Source organism: Moschus berezovskii, chromosome 6 (assembly GCF_049115385.1).
Source record: "Moschus berezovskii isolate FMDL1 chromosome 6, NW_MosBer_1.0, whole genome shotgun sequence".
Lineage (NCBI taxonomy): Eukaryota > Metazoa > Chordata > Mammalia > Artiodactyla > Moschidae > Moschus > Moschus berezovskii.
This window is the reverse complement of record NC_142465.1, coordinates 36,142,285-36,161,963: the sequence shown is the minus strand read 5'-3', so window position 1 is coordinate 36,161,963 and position 19,679 is coordinate 36,142,285. Positions and strand designations below refer to the sequence as shown.

Below are 19,679 nucleotides of genomic sequence, written 5' to 3'. Positions count from 1 at the left end.
AAAGATGATGCTGTGAAAGTGCTGCACTCAATATGCCAGCAGATTTGGAAAACTCAGCAGTGGCCACAGGACTGGAAGAGGTCAGTCTTCATTCCAATCCCAAAGAAAGGCAATGCCAAAGAATGCTCAAACTACCGCACAATTGCACTCATCTCACACGCTAGTAAAGTCATGCTCAAAATTCTCCAAGCCAGGCTTCAGCAGTATGTAAACCGTGAACTCCCAGATGTTCAAGCAGGTTTTAGAAAAGGCAGAGGCACCAGAGATCAAATTGCCAACATCCGCTGGATCATGGAGAAAGCAAGAGAGTTCCAGACAAACATCTATTTCTGCTTCATTGACTATGCCAAAGCCTTTGACTGTGTGGATCACAATAAACTGTGGAACATTCTGAAAGAGATGGGAATCCCAGACCACCTGACCTGCCTCTTGAGAAACCTGTATGCAGGTCAGGAAGCAACAGTTAAAACCGGTCATGGAACAACAGACTGGTTCCAAATAGGAAAAGGTGTACGTCAAGGTTGTATATTGTCACCTTGCTTATTTAACTTATATGCAGAGTACATCATGAGGAACGCTGGGCTGGAAGAAGCACAAGCTGGAATCAAGATTGCTGGGAGAAATATCAATAACCTTAGATATGCAGATGACACTACCCTTATGGCAGAAAGTGAAGAGGAACTCAAAAGCCTCTTGATGAAAGTGAAAGAGGAGAGTGAAAAGGTTGGCTTGAAGCTCAACATTCAGAAAACAAAGATCATGGCATCTGGTCCCATCACTTCATGGGAAATAGATGGAAAAACAATGGAAACAGTGTCAGACTTTGTTTTTTTGGGCTCCAAAATCACTGCAGATGCTGATTGCAGCCATGAAATTAAAAGACGCTTGCTCCTTGGCAGGAAAGTTATGACCAACCTTGATAGTATATTAAAAAGCAGAGACATTACTTTGCCGACCAAGGTCCGTCTAGTCAAGGCAATGGTTTTTCCCGTGGTCATGTATGGATGTGAGAGTTGGACTGTGAAGAAAGCTGATCGCCGAAGAATCGATGCTTTTGAACTGTGGTGTTGGAGAAGACTCTTGAGAGTCCCTTATACTGCAAGGAGATCCAACCAGTCCATTCTAAAGGAGATCAATCCTGGATGTTCATTGGAGGGACTGATGCTAAAGCTGAAACTGCAATACTTTGGCCACCTCATGAGACGAGTTGACTCACTGGAAAAGACTCTGATGCTGGGAAAGGTTGGGGGCGGGAGGAGAAGGGGACGACGGAGAATGAGATGGCTGGATGGCATCACCGACTCTGTGGACATGAGTTTGAGTGTACTCCGGGAGTTGGTGATATACAGGGAGGCCTGGCGTGCTGTGATTCATGGGGTCGCGGAGAGTCGGACACGACTGAGCGACTGAACTGAACTGAACTGAACTAACTTCAGGTAAAACCAGGTGTCATTAGGGCAACACAGTATTTTAAGAGAAACTTCCTTTTAAATTTGTATAGAGAAGAAAAAAATATTTCTAGTTCGTTTCCTTGTGCAGCTTAAGAGAGATGAAAATGTCTGACACTTATAGGCTATTTCCTCCATTTGGAGACCCCTGGCCTTCCTGCCTGTTACCCTCTCAGTAATAAATTATCAACTTGGCTTATAAAAACCTGTTTCACTCTAATAAACATACCTCCAATTGCTAATTAGAGCCCAATCATAATTTATAACACTGCTTTTCTTCCACTCAAAGTTTTTGAAGCTTGATGTTGGAGATGAGTTTTCACTAACAGGGCGGTGCAGTTATTTGCTTCATCTATGTCTGTGTCTATAAAAGAAAGAGGAAGGTCGAGCAAACTGTAGTAGGACTCCTGTGGAAAGAAAGGTAAGGGCCCCTTAGTCAGTAGTTAATAATTAAAACTGGTACTTGTAGAGCACTTTAAAATTTACAGAGTGCTTCTGTATACATGTGATCTTCATAACTCAGGGAGATAGACTAATCATCTTTATCCCTGCTGCTGCTAAGTCACTTCAGTCATGTCTGACTCTGTGTGACCCCACTGACGGCAGCCCACCAGGCTCCCCCATCCCTGGGATTCTCCAGGCAAGAACACTGGAGTGGGTTGCCATTTCCTTCTCCAATATGTGAAAGTGAAGTCGCTCAGTCGTGTCCGACCCTTAGCGACCCCACGGACTGCAGCCTACCAGGCTCCTCCATCCATGGGATTTTCTAGGCAAGAGTACTGGAGTGGCTTGCCATTGCCTTCTCCAATCTTTATCCCTAGTTTTCACAAAGAGATACAACTGAGCAACAACAACAATAATCCCTAGTTTACACTTAAGGAAATAGCAGTTCAGATATTTAAAATTGCATCGCTTCTCGGCCTTTTGGCTAAGATCAAGTGTAGTGTCAGATATTTAAAATTGCAGAACCTCAGTTTTTATTTCTATAATTCTTGGCAGTTTATATAGATATATCTGTTTTCTAATCAATAAAATGAATGTCATTATCCTATTCTGTAGGGTTGTTCTGAAGAATAAATGTGATAATGTAAATTGCCACCTAAAAATTGTCACTCACCATTTGCCTCTACAAGGATTAGGTCACTAGCTGCTGTTGTCACTGACCTTCAACACATCTTAAAAAGACTTGAGGGTGGAGATCAAAGATGAGGCACTCTGTGCTCTGGGAAAAACTGGCAGAACAGGCTTTCAGCTAGTTAGATGTTTTCAGAAGAAGGTTTTATGAGCCTAGTTTCTTGAATCTTCTCATATCTAGGTAAGCACTAATATCATTAATGAGGACAGTTTCTCCTTGTGACTGTCAGCAACCTTCTGTGACTAGCAGTAACCTGCCAAAGTATATGCTGGATACATGTATCCCCCTTCAGCAAAATCACGCATGTACTGACCTCCCCCCTACCTCTTTAAGGCAGTTCCTCAGAGCTATCTGAGAGGGTGTCTCCCAGGCTATAGTCCTCATTTTGCTCCAAATAAAACTTAACACACAACTCTCACATTGTGGTTTTTTTTTCTGTCAACAAAATAGATAACACATAGGAATAGTTCAGTAAATGATAAAACCTAGGTATGGAGCTGTATAATTGGTGAAAAGAGGGCTTTAGTAGGGTGGGACAGAGCAAAGATGGGATAAAAGATAAATTTATTCCTGAGTCTCAGTGAGGTAGACAAATTGATTGGAGCTGAAGGTGTAGGTGGCAGAGTGGGAGCTTTAACTGGAGCTTGTGATAGGGGCTACAGTTATTGGTAGTAACTAGATATAGGGTATGACTGTAAAAGTGAATGACTGAAGTTGTGGACAAGATTATTTATGGTAAGAGAAAGTCAAGGAATGGAGAGGCTGGGTATTAGCGGGGATAGTAATCAAAATATTTAGCTACCAGTATTAGTGTGGGCATGGGTCCATTAAAATGAAGTAGCTTATAGTTCTGTGCAGGGTCCTGGAGGCACTAGTGACAATGAAAATGTTTCAGTATTTTAATGATCATACTTGCACTGTTGAACCCAGGGCATAAGATGGGTCATCCACATGGATACTACCATGAATAATGATGAGGTTACATAGAGTGAGATAGCAAGCTAGTTGAGGGAGTCTTTAATGAAAGAAGGAGAATGACCAGGACTATGGTAGGTGATAATGACAAGGAAGGGTAATGTGCGGAATGGCCTGATGTCTCAAAGGAGCAGGACATTACTTAGGGAGAAAGGAGGAAAGTGGTACTTGAGGCAGTAATGAAGAGCAAAGAGCATATTTATTCTAATTCTAACCCTAGAAGGTGTAAAGCAATGGCATTCAAATTTCATATATTATATTTGAAAAAGAAAAACACATATTTGAAAGTCATCATTTATATACTTGAAAAGATAGCTTACTTTCATGGAACAATACCTTAACTTACAGGTGGTATATGCTGATATTTTTCTATTTATTTTTAAAGTTTTTTATTTCCTACCCATTAAGTTAATTTCATAAACCATGAATAGGTTGCAATTTACCATTTGAGAAGCATTGGTATGTATATTATCAGAGAAAAGTCCCCTTGAGAGGACTGCAAAAGAAGCATGCTTTTTCCTGAAGAGGTAGCCAGGTTTCAGTTAGATAAAAGAGGTGAAAGAAACGTCTGTCAAAGAGGTTGAAAGATATAGGAGTGTCTTAGTCTGTTCAGGCTGTGGTAACAAAATACCATAGACTTGGTGGCTTATAAACAGTGAACATTTACTTTTCACAGTTCTGGAGAGCGAGAAGCCTAAGACTGAGACACTGACAGATTCTGGTGAAAAACTGCTTCTGGTGTCTTCTTGCTCTGTCTTCACATGACAGAAGGGGGAGGGAGCTCTCTGAGGCCTCTTTTATAACGGCATTAATCTCATTTATGAGGGGTCTGCCCAAAAGACCTAATTGGTTCCTTGAAGGCCCCACATCCAGAAACCATCACATTGGGGATTAAGTTCCTATATATGAATTTTGGGAGGGCACAAGCATTCAATCTACAGCAATGGGATTTTATTGATGATGGATCCTGAATTCCAGAGATCACAGTGGAAGAAGTTAGAAGTTGTTTTGGGGGTTAGAGTCTGATTCAAACTAGGCAGTGTATAGGACAGTAAGTAATAGGGTAAGAATCTCTATGGTGAGGGGTGATCTGGAGGCCAAGTATTCTTGTGGCCAGTGTTATAAGCAGAGATTTAGGACATGATGGAATTAGTAGTCTCAGGGGGAGGTGTATGGTCAGTTCTTAGGATAGTTATCTTGTCAGAGGTGAGGTGAGGTTTAAGGGTTGGCTTGAGAGACGCTGGCCCCGGTGCAACGAACCACGCAAAGAGGTGCGGCCGTGAGGAGCTACCCCACGCCTGAGGCCAGGGCCGGCGGCCGAGAGGAGCTACCCCACGTCCAACAGGCGGTGGCTGCGCGGGCACAGGAGGGCCGAGAGGAGCTACTCCGCGTTCAAGGTCAGGAGGGGCGGCCTTGAGGAGATACCCCTCGTCCATGGTAAGGTACAGCGGCTGCACTTTGCTGGAGCGGCTGAGAAGAGATTTTCCACGACCAAGGTAAGAGAAACCCAAATAAGACGATAGGTATTGCTAGGGGGCATCAGAGGGCAGACACACTGAAATCATAATCACAGGAAACTAGTCGATCTGATCACATGGACCACAGCCGAATGTGGTCCACTGGAGAAGGGAATGGCAAACCACTTCAGTATATTTGCCTTGAGAACCCCATGAACAGTAACAAAGAGCAAAATGATAGGATACTGAATGAGGAATTCCCCAGGTCGGTAGGTGCCCAGTATGCTACTGGAGCTCAGTGGAGAAATAACTATAGAAGGAATAAAGGGATGGAGCAAAAGCAAAACCAATACCCAGTTGTGGATGTGACCAGTGATAGAAGCAAGGTCCGGTGCTGTAAAGAGCAATACTGTATAGGAACCTGGAATGTTAGGTCCATGAATTAAGGCAAATTGGAAGTGGTCAAACGGGAGATGGCAAGAGTGAACATAGACATTCTAGGAATCAGTGAATTAAAATGGACTGGAATGGGTGAATTTAACTCGGATGACCATTGTATCTACTACTGCGGGGAGGAATCCCTTAGAAGAAATGGAGTAGCCATCATGGTCAACAAAAGAGTCCGAAATGCAGTACTTGGATGCAATCTTAAAAATGACAGGATGATTTCTGTTCGTTTCCAAGGCAAACCATTCAATATTACAGTAATCCAGGCCTATACCCCAACCAGTAATGCTGAAGAAGCCGAAGTTAATCGGTTCTATGAAGACCTACAAGACCTTTTAGAACTAACACCCAAAAAAGATGTCCTTTTCATTATAGGGGACTGGAATGCAAAAGTAGGAAGTCAAGAAACACCTGGAGTAACTGGCAAATTTGGCCTTGGAGCACGGAATGAAGCAGGGCAAAGGCTAATAGAGTTTTGTCAAGAGAATGCACTGGTCATAGCAAACACCCTCTTCCAACAACACAAGACAAGACTCTACACATGGACATCCCCAGATGGTCAACACCGAAATCAGATTGATTATATTCTTTGCAACCAAAGATGGAGAAGCTGTATACAGTTAGCGAAAACAAGACCAGGAGCTGACTGTGGCTCAGATCATGAACTCCTTATTGTGAAATTCAGATTTAAATTGAAGAAAGTAGGGAAAACCACTAGACCATTCAGATATGACCTCAATCAAATCCCTTATGATTATACAGTGGAAGTGAGAAATAGATTTAAGGGACTAGATCTGATAGAAGGAGTGCCTGATGAACTCTGGATGGAGGTTCATGACATTGTACAGGAGACAGGGACCAAGACCATCCCCATGTAAAAGAAATGCAGAAGAGAGAAATGGCTGTCTGAGAAGGCCTTACAAATAGCTGTGAAAAGAAGAGAAGAGAAAAGCAAAGGAGAAAAGGAAAGATATAAGCATCTGAATGCAGAGTTCCAAAGAATAGCAAGGAGAGATAAGAAAGACTTCCTCAGTGATCAATGCAAAGAAATAGAGGAAAACAACAGAATAGGAAAAACAAGAGACCTCTTCAAGAAAATTAGAGATTCCAAGGGAACATTTCATGCAAAGATGGGCTCGATAAAGGACAGAAATGGTATGGACCTAACAGAAGCAGAAGATATTAAGAAGAGGTGGCAGGAATACACAGAAGAACTGTACAAAAAAGATCTTCATGACCCAGATAGTCACGATAACGTGATCACTGATCTAGAGCCAGACATCTTGGAATGTGAAGTCAAGTGGGCCTTAGAAAGCATCACTACTAACAAAGCTAGTGGAAGTGATGGAATTCCAGTTGAGCTATTTCAAGTCTTGAAAGATGATGCTGTGAAAGTGCTGCACTCAATATGCCAGCAGATTTGGAAAACTCAGCAGTGGCCACAGGACTGGAAGAGGTCAGTCTTCATTCCAATCCCAAAGAAAGGCAATGCCAAAGAATGCTCAAACTACCGCACAATTGCACTCATCTCACACGCTAGTAAAGTCATGCTCAAAATTCTCCAAGCCAGGCTTCAGCAGTATGTGAACCGTGAACTCCCAGATGTTCAAGCAGGTTTTAGAAAAGGCAGAGGCACCAGAGATCAAATTGCCAACATCCGCTGGATCATGGAGAAAGCAAGAGAGTTTCAGAAAAACATCTATTTCTGCTTCATTGACTATGCCAAAGCCTTTGACTGTGTGGATCACAATAAACTGTGGAACATTCTGAAAGAGATGGGAATCCCAGACCACCTGACCTGCCTCTTGAGAAACCTGTATGCAGGTCAGGAAGCAACAGTTAGAACTGGACATGGAACAACAGACTGGTTCCAAATAGGAAAAGGTGTACGTCAAGGTTTTATATTGTCAACCTGCTTATTTAACTTATATGCAGAGTACATCATGAGGAACGCTGGGCTGGAAGAAGTACAAGCTGGAATCAAGATTGCTGGGAGAAATATCAATAACCTCAGATATGCAGATGACACTACCCTTATGGCAGAAAGTGAAGAGGAACTCAAAAGCCTCTTGATGAAAGTGAAAGAGGAGAGTGAAAAGGTTGGCTTGAAGCTCAACATTCAGAAAACGAAGATCATGGCATCTGGTCCCATCACTTCATGGGAAATAGATGGAAAAACAGTGGAAACAGTGTCAGACTTTATTTTTTGGGGCTCCAAAATCACTGCAGATGCTGATTGCAGCCATGAAATTAAAAGACACTTGCTCCTTGGAAGGAAAGTTATGACCAACCTAGATAGTATATTAAAAAGCAGAGACATTACTTTGCCAACCAAGGTACGTCTAGTCAAGGCAATGGTTTTTCCCATGGTCATGTATGGATGTGAGAGTTGGACTGTGAAGAAAGCTGATCGCCGAAGAATCGATGCTTTTGAACTGTGGTGTTGGAGAAGACTCTTGAGAGTCCCTTGGACTGCAAGGAGATCCAACCAGTCCATTCTAAAGGAGATCAATCCTGGGTGTTCATTGGAAGGACTGATGCTAAAGCTGAAACTGCAATACTTTCGCCACCTCATGCGACGAGTTGACTCACTGGAAAAGACTCTGATGCTGGGAAAGGTTGGGGGTGGGAGGAGAAGGGGACGACGGAGAATGAGATGGCTGGATGGCATCACCGACTCTGTGGACATGAGTTTGAGTGAACTCTGGGAGTTGGTGATGGACAGGGAGGCCTGGTGTGCTGTGATTCATGGGGTCACGGAGAGTCGGACACGACTGAGCGACTGAACTGAACTGAACTGAACTGGGATGAGTAGATGAAGTGTCTGTGATAGAATGAACGTCTCACTAAAAGTGTGCTGCACTTGTATACCCTCTTTCAATTGTGTTGTGAACAGAGTTAAGGCCAGAGGGGCTGTCTTTCCAGAAGTGCCAGAGCTCCAAGGTCTCTTAAATCATGCTTGGCAATAGTGGTGGTGGTGTGAAGGATTACGGAGTTCTGTGGCTTAACCTTAAATCTTACTTCCCTTGATATTGAGGGGAGGGAAAGAGTAGCCTTATAAGGAGGTAACAGTTTCTTGTGTACTCTTTTTTGTTGTTGTTGATTCTTTAAAAAGTTTTTGATGTGGACCATGTTTAAAGTCTGGTGTGCTGCAGTCCGTGGGGTCGCAGAGTCAGACATGAGTTAGCGACAGAACAACATCATTTCTTAAAGTCTTTATTGAATTTGTTGCAATAGTGCTTTTATTTATTTTTATTTTTTAAATTTATTTTTTGGCCACGAGGCTTGTGGGATCTTAGCTTCCCAACCAGGGATGGAATCCACACCCCTGCATTGGAAGACGTAGTCTTAACCACTGGACAGCCAGTTAAGTCCCTCTTGTGTACTCTTTAAATGGGAAAATTTTAATATGAAAGACAGTGCTAAATTGAATAGTGGGCACAGAGTCGTGCTGGAAATAGCACTAAACTAAGAACCAAAAGATTTGTTTTTAGTTCTGGCTTTGCCTCTAGGTGACAGATCAATCAACTTGGTATAATGTCGTTCATTGTTCTTTTCCTTAAAAGCTGTTATGAGGACTAAATTAAGTAATAATATAGGCACATGGTGTAAAACTTTTAAAACACTATTCAAAAGCAAGATGTTGGCAACTGATGTTACTTGGCAGAAATAATTTGTAGTCAGTGCAAATAGTGAACCAAGTGCCAGGAGCTGTCAATCAGGGTAAGACTAGTTGTTTTTATAAGATTTAAAGTTTTTGGTGGTAGGACACAACTCAGAGACAGAGAGATGAAAGGCAGAACTCTTTGTTACTTATAGCTATAAACCAGAAAAGGCTGTCACACAGGGTCACACAGCAATTTTACCCAGGGACAGATAACAGTAAGCTGGAACTGCAGGAAATGCTTCTGGAGTCCTAACTGCTGGACTTCCAGGGAATTCCAGCACTGTGAAATATCATGTTAATACTCAGACAGCTTCAAAGTGGTGTAATCTCAAATTGTCTTTATTTTATAGTACAAAAACTTAACTCTAAACAGATTACTCATCGCCATAGTATGGTACCTTAATTTAGTTCTCTGTTGCTTTTTTCTTTGAAGACTAGTTGATTTATAATATTATGTTAGTTTCAGGTATACAACAATGATTGAATATTTTTATAGATTAAACCCCATTTAAAGTAATTATATTGGTTATATTCCCTGTGCTATTGTGTGTCCATATTGCTTATTTATTGTATACCAACTAGTTCATACCTCTTAATCCCATTCCCCATCATGTCTCTCCTCTCACTGTCTCACCACTGGTAAACATAGTTTGTTCTCTGTATCTGAGTATGTTTCTGTTTTGTTATATGCATTTATTTGTCTTGTTTTTAAGATTCCACATATAAGTGAAAACATGCAGTATTTGTCTTTCTCTGACTTATGTCACCTTTCATAATACTCTTCAAGTTCATCTATGTTGTTACAAATGGTAAATTCTTTTTTATGGCTGAATAATAGGCCATTTGTGTGTGTGTGAGACAGTTTGTCTGTTCATGATGAACAGTTTATTTGAACAGTTTGGACATATGAATGGACAGTTTATTTGTCCATTCATCTTTTGATGACCACTTAGATTCTTCCGTGAATGGCAGATTCTTCTTAGATGGCTTCTTAGATGGCTAAGATTGCTTCTTAGATGGCTATTGTGAATAATGCTGCTATGAACATTGGGCGGAGAAGGCAATGGCAAGCCTCTCCAGTACTATTGCCTAGAAAATCCCATGGATGGAGAAGCCTGGTAGGCTGCAGTCTGTGGGGTTGCTAAGGGTCAGACACGACTGAGCGACTTCACTTTCACTTTTCCCTTTCACACATTGGAGACAGAAATGGCAACCCACTCCAGTGTTCTTGCCTGGAGAATCCCAGGGACAGGGGAGCCTGGTGGGCTTCCGTCTATGGGGTCACACAGAGTCATACACGACTGAAGTGACTTAGCAGCAGCAGCAGCAGCATGAACATTGGAGGTGCAAATATCTTTTCAGATTAGTGTGTATTTTTTTTTCTTTCATTTTCTCTGGATATATAATCCGGATTGGAATTGCTATTTTTAATTTTTGAGAAAACTTAATACTGTTTCCACAGTGACTGTACCAATGTACATTTAGACCAGCATTGTACTAGGGCTCCCTTTTCTCCACATTTTCACCAACGTTATCTTTTTCAGAGTAGTCATTCTGACAGATGTGAGGTAGTAACTCATCATACTTTTAATTTGCACTTTGCTGATTATTAGTGCTGTTGAGCATCTTTTCATGTGCCCATTGTCCATCTGTATATCTTCTTCGGAAAAATATTTATTTAGACCATCTGCCTATTTTTAATTAGACTGTTTTTTGATATTGAGTTGTATGAACTCTTTATTTGTTTTTGATATTACCCCTTACCAGTCATACCAGTGTAAATATTTTCTCCCATTCAGTGGTCAGTTGCTTCAGTTGTATCCGACTCTTTCTGACCCCACGGACAGTTGCCTGCCAGGCTCCTCTGTCCATGGGACTTTCCTGGCAAGCGTACTGGAGAGGATTGCCAAGCCGCCCTTCAGGGGATCTTCCCAGGGGTCAAACTGGTGTCTCCTGTGACTCCTGTATTGCAGGCAGATTCTTTACCGCTGAGTCACTGGGGAAGCCTTCCCATTCAGTAGGTTGTTCTTTTGTCAGTAGTTTCCTTTGATGTGCAAAATCTTCTAAGTTTAATCAGACTTCATTTGTTTATTTTTGCTTTTGCTTTTCTTGCCTAAGGAGACAGATCCAAAAAAATATTCCTAAGACTTATGTCAAAGAGTGTGTTGCCTATGTTTTCCTCTAAGACGTTTATGGTTTCTGGTCTTACACTTAGGTCTTTAATCCATTTTGTATTTATTTTTGTATGTAGTATGATAAAATGTCCTAATTTTATTCTCTTACATGTAGCTGTGTAGTTTTCCCAGCACCAGTTATTGAAGTGACTGTCTTTTGCCCATTTTTTTTCCAGCTTTGTTATAGATTGATTGATCATAAATACATAGGTTTATTTTTGGGCTTTCTGTTCTATTCCATTGATCTATGTGTCTGTGCATGTGCCTGTACCATACTGTTTTGATTACTGTAGCTTCATAGTAGTCTAAAGTCAGAGAATGTGATACCTCAGTTTTGTTATTCATGCTCAAGATTGCTTTGACTGTTTGAGGTCTTCTGCAGTTCCTATAAATTTTAGTATTGTTCTAGTTCTGTGGAATATGGCATGAGTATTTTGGTAGGGATTATGTTAAATCTGTAGATTGTTTTGGGTAATATAGCCATTTTAACAATATCACTTTTTTCTAATTGTAATTCATGAACATGGGATATCTTTCCACTTATTTGTATCATCTTCACTTTTCTTCATTAATGTCTTATATTTTTCAGAGTACAGGTCTTTTATCTGCTTGGTTAAGTTTATCCCTAGATACTGTTTTCTTTTTGATGCGATTTTGAATGGGATTGTTTTGTTGCTTTCTCTTTTTAATAGTTCTTTATTAGTGTATAGAAAAGCAATGGATTTCTGTATGTTAATTTTATACCCTACAAATTTACTAAATTCACTTGTTCTAATTTGATAGAGACTTTAAGGTTTTCTATATTTAGCATCATGTTATCTGTACATAGTTATAGTTTTATTTCTTCCCTTCTAATTTGGGTGCCATTTATTTCTTTTTCTTGTCTGATTACTCTGGCTATGGTTTCCAATTCAAATTAAATAAAAATTGCAAGAATGGCATCCTTGTCTTTTTCCTGATTTTAGAGGAAAAACTTTCAGCTTTTCACCATTGCATATGATGTTAGCCTTGGTTTTGTCATAGATGGACTTATCATGTTGAGGTATGTTTCCTCTATACCAACTTTGTTGAGGGTATAGACTTTTTTTTTTTTTTATCGTGAGTGATGTTTAGTTTTGCCAAATGCTTTTACTGTGTCAGTTGTGATGATCATGTGATTTTTATCCTTTGTTTGTTGATAAGGTGCATCACACTGTTAGTCTGTGAGTGTTACACATCCTTGCATCTTTGGAATAAATCCCACTTCATCATGCTGTATGACTTGATCTATATATATTGTTGAAGATTTTTGCATATGTATTAATCGTGGATATTGGCCTATAATTTTCTTTGTCTGATTGTGGTATTAGAGTAATGGGAACCTCATAGAATGAATTTGGTAGTGTTCTATCCACTCCAATTTCTTTTGAATAGTTGAGAAGGATAAGTATTGACTCTTCTTTACATGTTTGGTAGAACTGCCCTGTGAAGCTGTCTGGTCCTGGACTTTTGCTTCTTGGGAAGTTTTTCGTTACTGATTCAATTTCAGTAGTACTCAATCTGTTCAGATTATTTATTTCTTCTTGGTTGAGACTTGAAAGATAGTATATTTCTAGGAATCTGTCCATTTGTTCTAGTATGTCCAGTTTGTTGGTATGTAACTGTTTGTTGTATGCTTTTATGAATACTACGTTGTTTGCAGTATTTGTATCTTGGTGATATTGGTTATAATTTCTCCTCTTTTATTTCTTATTTGGGTCCTCTCTTTTTATTGATGAGCCTGGCTAAAGGCTTATCAATTGTTTTGCCAAAAGTTTTAACTTTTTCTTCAGGTTTGAAGGATTCATTAACAAAAGATATACACAAATAAACAATTTCAATATTTAATGGAGAATTGCCTAACTTGTTTTCAATATACAATAAATAAAAGAGAAATAGAAACTGTAGAGGAGAGAAAATGCATCGACTCAAACAGCATTTAGACTCAAACAGTACTGGGAAGTCCCATATAACAGCAATCTGGAGTCCCAGTTGGGAAAAGGTCCCGGGCGGCACATCCGCTCCACAAGTGAGACTTCAAATTACAGTTTTTGGGGACCATTTATAATTCCTGGCCACAAACTGGTATCATCATCAGTTTGTGAGCAAATTGAAATTCTGATTTCATGTTCATCTTTTTACAATGCTGTGTGTTTTATCCTGTGAGTCATAGGGGTTCGTTAAGTCCTGGGTGTGGTTGGCCTGACTTCCTCTGGGGGGCTCAAGAATTCCAAGACCTGCACCCTGTCTTATCTATAGTCCCTCTCAGCTTGCATTTGAGAGCAGGCATGTAGTCAAGGCGGTGTCCAGGCAGGTCAGAAACAAGGTCAGAAGCCTGCTCTGCTTTCTTGTCTCTGAAGCCTGAACAAGACTACTTCCATTTAATTTCCCTAACATCAGTTGTTTATCTTTCCAAAGAACCAATTATTGGTTTCACTGATCTTTTAAAATTATTTTGGTCTATTTTGTTTATTTCCACTCTGATCCTTATTCCTTCCTTCCCCCGACTTTGGGCTTTGTTTTTTCTTCTTTTGCTAATTTATTTAGGTAGTTGTTTAAGTTGTTTTTTTCAGATTTTTCCTGTTTCTTTAGGTATGTTCATATCACTATAAATTTCTCTTTTAGAACTGCTTTCACTGCATCCTATAGACTGGGAAATTTGTGTTTTTATTTTCATTTGTCTCAAGGTATCTTTTAATTTCCCCTGATATCTTCATTGATCTAGGCATTTTTAGTAGCATATTGTTTAGTCTTCACATATTTGTATTTTTTTTCATTTTTCTTCCTCTGGTTGATGTCTAGTTTCATGCAATTGGAGTTGGAAAAATGTGCTCAATATAATTTCTGTCCTATTTGTTGAGACTTGCTTTGTGATTTAACATATGAGGTATCCCAGAGAAAGGTCCATGTGCACTTGAAAAGAATATGTATTCTGTTTTTTGGATGGAATGTCCCATGCTCAGTCATGTCCAACTCTTGTGACTCCATGGACTGTAGCCCTCCAGGCTCCTCTGTCCAAGGGATTTTCCAGGTGAGAATACTGGAGTGGGTTGCCATTTCCTTCTCCAGGGGATCTTCCAGACCCAAGGATTGAACCTGAATCTCCTGTGTCTCCTGCATTGGCAGGTGGTTTTTTACCAGCTAGGCTTCTAGGGCAGCCTGGAATGTGCCATAGATGTCTATTAAGTCCAACTGGTCTAATGTATCATTTAAGGCCATTGTCTTCATATTCATTTTCTGTCTAGATGATCTATATATACATTTTTCTCTTTCAGCACTTTAAATATATTATTCCACTCCCTTTTGGCCTGAGGTTTCTGTAGAAGTCAGCTGATAGCCTTAAGGGTGTCCCTTTGTATGTGACCCTTTGTGTTTTTCTTGCTTCCTTTAAAATTATATCTTTAGCTTTACTGTTCTAATTATGATCTGTCTTAGTGTGAGTCTATCTGGTTTCACCTTGTTTGGAACTCTCTTTACTTCCTGTCCTAGACACTTGTTTTTTTCTTTAGGTTCATGAAATGTTCAACTATAATTTTATCAAATATGTTTTCTATACCTTTTTCCTCTCTTCTCCTTCTTGGAGTATGTTTGATACTGTTATAGAGGTCCCTTGTGATTCATGGGGTCGCAAAGAGTCGGACATGACTGAGCGACTGAACTGAACTAAACTATCCTTACTTTTTAAAATTGCTTTTCTTTCTGCTGTTCTGATTTTTTTTTTTTTGTTTCCAGTATTCTATCTTCTAGATCACTTCTGTATCCTTTCATTTAATTTACTGTTAATTGCCTCTAGTATAATTTTTTGCTTTCAGCTATTCTTCAGCTTTGACTGGCTCTTTTAAAATATTTTATAGTTCTTTATTAAAATTCTTGCTGTGTTTATTTATTCTTTTCCCAAGTTCAGTTAGCATTCTTATCATTTTTGCTTTGAATTCTTTATCAGATAAATTACTTATCTTTGTTACCTTAGAGTTTCCCTGTTGTCTTAGCTGGGAAAGGATCTGCCTGTAATGTGGGAGACCTGGGTTGTTACATTAGGGTGTTTTTCTTGTTTTTTTGTTTGAAACATATTGTTTTGTCTTCTCATTTTGTTTTTACTTTCTCTGTCATTATGAAATTAGGTGAAGCAGTTACCTATCTCAATCATGAAGTCATTTCCTTGTGTGGGAGCATCCCTATGTCATCTGCATGTGTACAGTGGCTGTGGGAGAGCTGGTTCTGAAGTGAATACCAGGCCACATCTTACCCTGTGTTCTGTAGGGAGCCACCACCTTGGTATGGGAAGTAGGGGTGGAGTTGAAGGGGATAGAGCCAGAGCCAAGTTTAACCAGAACTTTTCCTGTGTTGATTGGCTATTACCACTCTGTTGGGTGCAGGTTTGGGGCCCAAGGTGTTGGAGCAGAAGCTCTGAGTGAGTTGTATTTCTCCTTGATGTGATGGTAGTCTTTGCCTCGGTTAGGGTCATGGCTGTGGCCTGAAGGACTATATTTCTATGCTGGTTTCACTTTTTCCCCAGAGTGTGTGTGCATTAGACCGGTTTGAGGGCACAGTGCCTGGTGCCACACTGTTGAGCTGGTTTTGCTCCTGCAGGCTTTGGTGGTCTCCACCCTAGAGGTAGTTTTATTCCTCCCAAATGTGGGCAGGGACACGTACATTGGAAATGGTTGCTTCTGCCCTGGTCAGAGGCAGGTATGGAGTTCAAGTCAGCTCTGTCCCCTCTATGTGAGCACACTCTCATTAGCAATGGTGGACTTTGCCTTAGTTTAAAAGTAAAGGGATGGGAAAGGACATATCTTTATATACAATTGTAGGAAAGAAGAAGGGGTTATAGAAATCTAGGGCAAAGAAGACTTGAGAACAAGCCATAATACAGAAAAATGGGCTTCATAACAAGCCATACTACTAGGGATAAATAAAGACACTTCATAATAATAACAAAATCAATTTTCTAAGAAGACACAACAGAGCTTTACAATAATGAAAGAAAAACTGATAGAATTGAAAGGGGAAATGGAAAAATTCACAATGATACTTGGTTATTTTTAACTTTCCTTTTTCAGTAATTGATAGAAAAAGTAGGCAGAAAATCAGTAAGGATATAGAAGACTTGAATAACACTGTCAACAAACTTTAATAGACATTTATAGACTCCACTCAGCAACAACATAATACATACGAAGCAGTCTTAAAGTATGCTGAGCCATTAACAAATTTATCACTATATATATATATATATATATATATATATATATATATGGTCTATGCTCAGTCATGTCTGACTCCTTGCGACCCTTTGGACTATGGCCCACCAGGTTCCTGTGTCCATGGGATTTTTCAGGCAAGAATACTGGAGTGGGTTGCCATTTCCTCCTTCAGGGGATCTTCTTGACCCAGGAATTGAACCTGTGTCTCCTGCATCTCCTATATTGTAGACAGATTCTTTACCAGCTGAGCCATTGAGAAAACCCCTAAATTGATCACAATGGAACTAAATCATAAATCAATAATTGAAAGTATATGTAAAATCCCCAAACAGTTAAGTATAAAACAATACATTTTCAAATAACCCAGGGGTCAAAGAAGAAACCACAAAAGGAATAGTGAGTTATTTTTTGACTGAATGAAAATGAACTATCAACATTTATGGGATACAGATAAATTAACACTTATAGGAAAAGTTAATGTTTATATTAGAAAAGAATAAAGATCTCAAGAAGTGAGAACAAATCAACTTAGACTGGAAATTAATATAAAAAAGCAATAATGAAAAGTTGAAATTAACAAAATAAAAAACAATAAAGACAAATTTTAAAATGTTTTTTAATTAATAAAGCCAATAAATCTTCATGAGATTAAGAGAAAAAGTGAAAAAACAAGTTATCAGTTCAGTTGCTCAGTCATGTCAGATTCTTTGTGACCCTATGGACTGCAGCATGCCAGGCTTCTCTGTCCATCACCAACTCCTGAGCTTGTTCAAACTCATGTCCATCGAGGTGGTGACGCCAACCAACCATCTCATTCTCTGTCATCCCCTTCTCCTGCCTTCAATCGTTCCCAGCATCAGGGTCTTTTCCAATGAATAAGTTATCAGGATCATGAATAAGACAGTGTATCACTACAGGTCCTTCATAGACTTAAAAGCCAATATGAGGATGTTATGAATGATTTTATGCCAATGCATTTGACAATTTAAATGGAGAAATTCTTTGAAAGACACAGATTAACAAATTACAAGAATATATGAAGTAAGCCAGAAAGAAGAACATCAATACTGTATATTAACGCATATATATGGAATTTAGAAAAATGGTAACCTGAACCCTGTATAAGAGACTGCAAAAGAGACATAGGCATTTAGAACAGTCTTTGGGACTCTGTGGGAGAGGGTGAAGGTGGAATGATTGGGGAGAATGGAATTGTAGCATGTATATTATCATAAGTGACCAGTCCAGGTTCGACGCATAAATTTTCCTCTGTTCATTTCTTTGCATTTGTACTTTTTTAATAAAACTACTTTTAACTGTAAAAAAAAAAAAAAAAGAATATATAGAAAGCCACAGTAGCACTATCAACTATTGAATTTGTAACCATCAGTTCAGTTCATTTCAGTTGCTCAGTCATGTCCAACTCTTTGCGACCCCATGAATCACAGCACTACAGGCCTCCCTGTCCATCACCAACTCCCAGGGTTCACCCAAACTCATGTCCATCGAGTCAGTGATGCCATCCAGCCATCTCATTCTCTGCTGTCCCCTTCTCCTCCCGCCCCCAATCCCTCCCAGCATCAGAGTCTTTTCCAGTGAGTCAACTCTTTGCATAAGGTGGCCAAAGTATGGGAGTTTCAGCTTTAGCATCAGTCCTTCCGATGAACACCCAGGATTGATCTCCGTTAGAATGGACTGGTTGGATCTCCTTGCAGTCCAAGGGACTCTCAAGAGTCTTCTCCAGCACCACAGTTCAAAAGCATCAATTCTTTGGTGATCAGCTTTCTTCACAGTCCAACTCTCACATCCATACATGACCACTGGAAAAACCATAGCCTTGACTAGACGAACCTTGGTTGGCAAAGTAATGTCTCTGCTTTTTAATATGCTCTCTATATTGGTCCTAACTTTCCTTCCAAGGAGTAAGCGTCTTTTAATTTCATGGCTGTAATCAGCATCTGCAGTGATTTTGGAGCCCCCAAAAATAAAGTCTGACACTGTTTCCACTGTTTCCCCATCTGTTTGCCATGAAGTGATGGGACCAGATGCCATGATCTTTGTTTTCTGAATCTTGAGCTTCAAGCCAACTTTTTCACTCTCCTCTTTCACTTTCATCAAGAGGCTTCTTAGTTCCTCTTCACTTTCTGCCATAAGGGTGGTGTCATCTGCATATCTGAGGTTATTGATATTTCTCCCAGCAATCTTGATTCTAGCTTGTGTTTCCTCCAGCCGAGTGTTTCTCATGATGTATTCTGCATATAAGTTAAATGAGCAGGGTGACAATATACAGCCTTGACGTACTCCTTTTCCTATTTGGAACCAGTCTGTTGTTCCATGTCCAGTTCTAACTGTTGCTTCCTGACGTGCATACAGGTTTCTCAAGAGGCAGGTCAGGTGGTCTGGTATTCCCATCTCTTTCAGAATTTTCCACAGTTTATTGTGATCCACACAGTCAAAGGCTTTGGCATAGTCACTAAAGCAGAAATAGATGTTTTTTCCTGGAACTCTCTTGCTTTTTCGATGATCCAGTGGATGTTGGCAGTTTGATCTCTGGTTCCTCTGCCCTTTCTAAAACCTGGTTGAACATCTGGAAGTTCACGGTTCACATATTGCTGAAGCCTGGCTTGGAGAATTTTCAGCATGACTTTGCTAGCATGTGAGATGAGTGCAATTGTGCGGTAGTTTGAGCATTCTTTGGCATTGCCTTTCTTTGGGGTTGGAATGAAGACTGACCTTTTCCAGTCCTGTGGCCACTGCTGAGTTTTCCAAATTTGCTGGCATATTGAGTGCAGCACTTTCACAGCATCATCTTTCAGGATTTGAAATAGCTCATTCCATCACCTCAACTAGCTTTGTTCGTAGTGATGCTTTCTATGGCCCTTGACTTCACATTCCAAGATGTCTGGCGCTAGGTGAGTATCACGCCATCATGATTATCTTGGTCGTGAAGATCTTTCTTGTACAGTTCTTCTGTGTATTCTTGCCACCTCTTCTTAATATCTTCTGCTTCTATTAGGTCCATACCATTTCTGTCCTTGATCAATCCCATCTTTGCATGCAATGTTCCCTTGGAATCTCTAATTTTCTTGAAGAGATCTCTTGTTTTTCATATTCTGTTGTTTTCCTCTATTTCTTAGCATTGATAGCTGAGGAA

The 19,679-nt window shown here is 40.0% G+C and overlaps 1 pseudogene; it reads left to right on the top strand.

Annotated features, from left to right (window-relative positions):
* Positions 1–2,356: 2,356 nt before the first annotated feature.
* On the top strand, positions 2,357–2,519 carry LOC129537341 (U2 spliceosomal RNA; annotated as a pseudogene).
* Positions 2,520–19,679: the final 17,160 nt, after the last annotated feature.